This window comes from Mustelus asterias, chromosome 2, assembly GCF_964213995.1.
Source record: "Mustelus asterias chromosome 2, sMusAst1.hap1.1, whole genome shotgun sequence".
NCBI lineage: Eukaryota > Metazoa > Chordata > Chondrichthyes > Carcharhiniformes > Triakidae > Mustelus > Mustelus asterias.
The window spans coordinates 153489389-153496605 of record NC_135802.1 but is presented as its reverse complement, the minus strand read 5'-3'; positions in this window follow the sequence as shown (position 1 = coordinate 153496605).

Sequence of the window (7217 nt, the reverse complement as noted above, 5' to 3'; positions counted from 1 at the left end):
GAGCAAATAGCAATGGATGACTTGCAAGAGTGCCATTGATTTTTGCACTTAAGGATAATCCCGAACTCCAAATTTGCTTCAGAAATTATATACGGGCGGCAGAATAGCACAGTGGTTAGCACTGCTGCCTCACAACGCCAGGGACCCGGGTTCAATTCTGGCCTCAGGTGACTGTCTGTGTGGAGTTTGCACATTCTCCCCGTGTCTGTGTGGGTTTCCTCCGGGTGCTCCGGCTTCCGCCCACACTCTAAAGATGTGCAGGTGAGGTGGATTGATATACGAAATTGCCCCCGGTGTCCAAAGATGTGTAGGTGCGATGGATTAGCCACGGTAAATGTGTGGGGTTATGGGGATAGGGTGGGGGAGAGCACGTGGGTAAGATACTCTGTCTGAGAGTCAGTGCAGATTCGATGGACCGAATGGCCTCCTTCCCATACTGTAGGGATTCTACGATTCTATGATCCGGTATTCAGCTCCAAGATTTTACACTCCACCATCCCTCCCATCCCAGCCCCCAGCCTTGGCTGGCTGGCTAACCGGCACCAGCAAGGGTGGAGTGGAGGATGGAGCAGCTGGCGAGTGCTCATCTTAAGAATACCTACTGAGCCAAGGACACTCTCCTAGGTGAGTACCTCAATAGCCCGAAGGCTTTGTTGGAGAACAGAGCGCTGGACTGCGGATTGATGTGTCACCCTGGGAGCCTCTTACAGCAGTAGCTGCCAAAACCAAGGTGGCAACCGCATGAGCTTCCTTGCCAGCCATCTGTGTTGCCATGGAGTCTTCAGAATTGCTATGGAGTCTGCAGGGTTGCCATGGAGTCTCCAGGGTTGCTATGGAGTCTCCAGGGTTGTCATGAGACGCTGCAACATACAATTTATATATCCAGAGGACAAGGGTTTAAAGTAATTGGATTAGACGGGAGATGAGGAAACATTTTTTCATCAGGAGGGCGGTCTGGACTAACTCACTCCTTGAAAGGGAGGCAAAGGCAGAAACTCTCACTCCATTTAAAAAGTACTTGTGCGTCTGCGTGAGGAGCCATGACCCATCGCGTGGGCGAGAGGAATTAGGTTCAATTGCTGTTTTTTGAGCGGTACAGACACAGTAGCCGGAATTTTACTGCCCCGCCTGCCACGGGAATCAGAGCGGGGGGGGGGGGGGGGGCGGGCGGACAATGGGAAGCTCCATTGACCTTGGGGTGGGAATTTATTTTTCGGAACAAACGGGGCGGTAAAATCACATCCCGTGGATCAGATGGTCTCCTTCTGCACTGCAAATCCTCCCGGCTTTCTTTGGTTCCATTTAGTGTTGATGGGACCAATTACCCAACCCATACTGGACAGGATGGTCTCCACGCTCTGTGCTAGCCCTAGAGGCACTTGAGGGAGAGTGGGGGGGGGAGGCGTCATGGAGGCTCTAACATACTCTGATACATTTAGCACAAGCTCCAGAGCAGCCTCTCTATTATCTGCAGCTTAACGGTAAAGAATATCACAAGAGTTAACTTGCTGAAAGCACCTGAAGCCGGTTATACAGATAGGATGAGCTGATTATAACGTACAAGCTCTCCTCAGGCGAGCGGGTATTTATGCTGCCTCTACTTCCTCCTCTTCCAGCAGCTGTTCACTGTCTGGTGCTTTCTGTCACTTTCCCCCAGCGGAATCAGTACAATATGTTTTAAAGTTTAAAGTTTATTTATTAGTGTCACGAGTGGGCTTACATTAACACTGCAATGAAATTGCTGTGAAAATCCCTTAGTTGCCACACTCCGACGCCTGTTCGGGTACACTGAGAGAGAATTTAGCACGGCCAATGCACTCTAACCAGCAAGTCTTTTGGACTGTGGGAGGAAACCGGTGCGCCCGGAGGAAACCCATGCCGACACGGGTAGAACGTGCAGACTCCACACAGACAGTGACCCAAGCTGGGAATTGAACCCGGATCCCTAGTGCTGTGAGGTAGCAGTGCTACCCACTGTGCCACCGTGTCACTCCACATGTACAAAATAACATACCGAATAAGTAGACGAAGTGCAAAAATCTTGTGAGGTGTTTGAAGAAAGTGGCTGTGATGGTGGAATAGTCAGTATTTCCCCAGGGGGTGGAAAGGACAGCCCTTCCTCCTCTCCATTACTTGTCTCAAGCGCAGTAAGAGAGAACCTTGGCGACTATTTATCCTTCTTTGTCATACAATAGTTCAATCATTTCCTCCAGATTGGAGTACAAGGTTTTGTAGCCAGATTGCACCTGCTGTTTAAGAGGTGCTGGTTGCTTTTGAGAAATGTTCGGACAGTATTGGCCTCCCCACTACCCCCTGGCTGGTGCTGGTTATGACACATGCATCAGTACAATGCCAACACAAATAGCCCATTCCTCAGCTTGTTGGCACCTCCATCCCACATGTTTAAAGGATGTGCATGGTAAGAAGTCTCACAACAGGTTAAAGTCCAACAGGTTTATTTGGAATCACGAGCTTTTGGAGCGCTGCTCCTCCATCAGGTGAGACTGAGGAAGGAGCAGCTCTCTGAAAGCTCGTGATTCCAAATAAACCTGTTGAACTTTAACCTGTGTGAGATTTCTTACTGTGCCCACCCCAATCCAACGCCAGGGCCTATTCCCGTAACCCCACACATTTATCCTGCTAATTCCCTGACATTAGGGTCAATTTATCATCACCAATCTAACCCACACATCTTGATTTGATTTGATTACACATTCATTACCAATCTTTGGACACCAAGGGGCAATTTAGCACGGCCAATCAGCCTAGCCCGCACATCTTTGAACTGTGGGAGGAAAACGGAGCACCCGGAGGAAACCCACGCAGACACGGGGAGAACGTGCAAACTCCACAGAGGCTGGAATCAAACCTGGGTCCCTGCTGCTTTGAGGCAGCAGTGCCAACCACTGTGCCACCGTGCCACCTCATTTTTATATTTTATTGCATTATGTTTTATTCCAGACTCATTCATTAAATTTAAATTCCTCCAGTTGCTGTGGTGAGAATTGAACTAATGGGCGGGATTTTCCGGCTGTGCTAGTCCCAGAACTGGAAAATCCCGCCCGAGGTCAGCAGACCTTTGCATGATCCGTAGGCTGCCCCCCCCCCCGTCCCACCCGCTACGACTCCTGTGGCGGGTGGGATGATAAATTCCCCATTGTGTCTCCTTAGCATTAGTCCAGGCCTCTGGGTCACTGTCCAGCAACATTGGCAGTGTCACCGGACCCCAGGGATAACCAGACTCCTTGTTCTTACAGCCTGAGCTTCTGACAAAGGGGAAGGGAAGTATGAGGATTATTTTTGTCTGAGCATTCCCAGTGATTTAATCCAATCACCACCATTAAGTGCCAGCCCATCACTATATGGGGAAATATCAAACCAGAATGTTTCCAGAGGCAGTTTCGATATTACATGTTAACTCCAAAGCATTACCAAACAGGAACTAAGACCAGTGATTGGGGAAATACATTTTCACAGTTTGTAGTGATGCATAGACTGATGCACCCTGACACAGCAATTTTGCAAATCCAATACATCACCATAAATGGGCCCAAATTCATATGTTTAGTTGTTAGTCAATTTCCAAATCTGCTATCATTAATAACTGAATGGGATTGTGAAAGTCAATGTCTGTAATTGTAAATATAAATTTATAATAAATAGGGGCGGCACGGTAGCACAGTGGTTAGCACTGCTGCTTCACAGCTCCAGGGACCCGGGTTCGATTCCCGGCTCGGGTCACTGTCTGTGTGGAGTTTGCACATTCTCCTCGTGTCTGCGTGGGTTTCCTCCGGGTGCTTCGGTTTCCTCCCACAGTCCAAAGATGTGCGGGTTAGGTTGATTGGCCAGGTTAAAAATTGCCCCTTAGAGTCCTGAGATGCGTAGGTTAGAGGGATTAGCGGGTAAATATGTGGGGGTAGGGCCTGGGTGGGATTGTGGTCGGTGCAGACTCGATGGGCCGAATGGCCTCCTTCTGCACTGTAGGCTTTCTATGAGTCTATGAAATAAGGCAATTATTTTTGTTAATAATATTTATCCAACATCAAAAGTGAAATCATAGAATTCGATATTGCAGAAGAAGGCCATTCAGCCCATCGATCCCGTACCCAGGTCCTATCCCCATACATTTACCCCAGCTAGTCCCCCTGACACTAAGGGTTAATTTAGCATGGCCAATCCACCTAACCCGCACATCTTTGGACTGTGGGAGGAAACCGGAGCACCCGGAGGAAACCCACGCAGACATGGAGAGGACGTACGAACTCCACACAGACAGTGACCCAAGCCGGGAATCGAACTTGGGTCCCGGTACTGTGAGGCAGCATTGCTAACCATTGTGCCACCGTGCCGCCCCCTACTGGCAATACTGGAGATTCTGGAGGACTGGGATGTAAAAACGGAAAATACTAGAGTACTCAGCAGATCGGGGGTGATGATCTCTTGGCAGAACTCCTCCTTCTGATTCCACACTCAAAGATGGCATTGGCAACCATGGGCATTCATTGGATTGGCCCATGATTATGTTTGGCAAGGCACTGCAGCAGTTTGCCATTACCTTCTACAGTATGGCTGACCAGGAGACGCCCGTGCTCTTCCCACCTGCTATCAGGCACATTTAGGATTTACAGGTCATTGAACCATCTGTTTGGCCACATTCTGAATGCACCTTCCGTGGCCATCATGACCTGAAGCGGGCCTGGAACCTGGAACTTCTGACCAAGAGGTAAGGACACTGGCACTGCACCACAGGACCTCCTTCAGCAGCACCAGAAAAGGCTAAACATTGAACAGTTCGCATTAACGTGAAATGGCATTTCGTTACTGTGAAAATCCCCTAGTCACCACACTCCGGCGCCTGTTCGGATACACTGAGGGAGAATTTAGCATGGCCAATGCACCTAACCAGCACGTCTTTCTGACCCTGGGAGGAAACCGGAGCACCCGGAGGAAACCCACGCAGATACGGGGAGAACGTGCAGACTCCGCACAGACAGTGTCCCAAGCCGGGAATCGAAACCGGGTCCCTGGCACTGCGAGGCATCAGTGCTGATCACTGTGCCACCATGCCACCCTAAATATCCGCCATCCTTACCTGGTTTGCTCTGCATGTGACTCCAGACCCAGAGTAATGTGGTTGATTGTCAACTGCCCTCTAGAATGGCCCATAAACCCATCATTTCAAGTGCAACTAGGGATAGGCAACAAATGTTGAGCTTGGCAGTGATGGCCACATGGTTCCCCACGAAAGAATAAAGGGGGAGAAATCCTGAATAATTTAACGCTGGCCCTTCTCCTCCTACCTGCCCGTCTCCCACTTTGTTTCTCGTGTGCCAACATGCCAGTCCTTCCCCTGACTAAATGGATGGCTCAAGGCTTGGGGCTCCTCACCAGCTTTCTGTCTGGTTATGGGCCAATTGTCCCCTTTGTAGGGAATGTACAGTGCGTGACAGATGCTTATTCATCACACAAGATCCAACCCAGATGTCAGTAAGCTTTTTATTTTTAAATCATTCACAGGAAATGGATGTTCCTGGCTGGGGGCCAGTGTTTATTGCCCAACTGCCCTTGAGAGGGCTTCCAGAAAGGGTATGAGCATAGTTGTGGGAAATAAATTAATGCACTTGAGTCTTTAATTGCATATTAAGCCGCAAGTTAAGGAATACTTGGAGGAAAGGGAAAGGGTTGTGAAGGGTTTCATATTGCCGATAGGCTTGGGTTCATGGGAATCAATGATTGATGGGTCCAATGATCTCAGCAATTATGTTATATATAAATATTTACTACACCAGTCAACTGCCTGGGGGAAGGTGGAGGTTCCCTAATTTGCCAACATTTGGTGATGCTGATTTAATGAAAAGGTTGGTGAATTTCCAGTTCACTTTTCTTCCTCTGTCCCATTATTGGACTCAACTTGTGTGGCACTCACTACCAGCCATTCCTTGCGCTGAACAGGTAGCATGGTGGCAGAATGGTTAGCACTTCTGCCTCACAGCGTTCAATTCTGGCCTCGGATGACTGCCTGTGTGGAATTTGCATGTTCTCCTCATGTCTGTGTGGGTTTCCTCCAGGTGCTCCGGCTTCCTCCCACACTCCAAAGATGTGCGGGTTAGGTTGATTGACCACGCTAAATTGCCCCTTAGCGTCCCAAGGTGTCTACATTAGGGGGATTTGTGGAGTAAATATGTGGGGTTACGGGGATAGGGCCTGGGTAAGATGCTTTGTCGGAGAGTCAGTGTAGATCTGATGGACCGAATGGCCTCCTTGTACACTGTAGAGATTCATTCTGTAATAATATAGGGTGGCACAGTGGTTAGCATTTCGAGTTCGATTCCTGACTTGGGTCACCATCTATGTGGAGTTTGCATGTTCTCCCCGTGTCTGCGTGGGTTTCCTCCGGGTGCTCCGGTTTCCGCTCACAGTCTGACAGATGTGCTGGTTAGGTGCATTGACACAAACAGGCGCCGGAGTGTGGCGACTAGGGGAATTTCATAGTAACCTCATTGCAGCGTTAATATAAGCCTTACTTGTGAGTAACAAATAAACTTTAAAACTTTATATCCCTAAAATTAATGGGGGCATATTTGAACAAAACTTGGTTAAAGTTTGGTAATGACCCAAGGAAGGACTGATTAGTCTGCAGTGAAGATGCAGATTGCAATCCTAGAATTCTTTCAAAGGGTTCATTAACATTGGAGGATAGGACTTTTCTTTTACAAATGTTGCACGATTCTTAATTTCAAATGTTGGGGATTGCCAGATCTGCTATGGTTCAATTTGTCCATAGTTGTCAAAATGTGAGCAGAATCTTCAGAGCAGGTTGTTGAATATGGATTGGTCTGAAACTTCCTCAGTGAGATGGAAGTCCTTAATAAAAATATTTTTCTTCAGCTTTGTAGTTACAGAACATCAACCAGCCTCAAGGAAGAGCTATAATAATGTTGAGTTAACACATTGCGGCAGAGGTATGAACTCTGAATGCCCTTTTCACTCATATTTCTTATCATTGTTTCCGCAAACGTCTATATTACTCAAGTTTCAGAAAACACTGGATGTTACAAAAACACCCGTAGACACGTCCTTCGCCCTTGTAATATTTTAAATAATATTCAGCTAGGTTTATTAGACCTTCAGACATCCGTGTTGACTCTTTCTTTTACCTAAATATTCAGTCATGCTGTCCCTAATAACAGGTTCTAATACTTCCCCCGCATGTGACA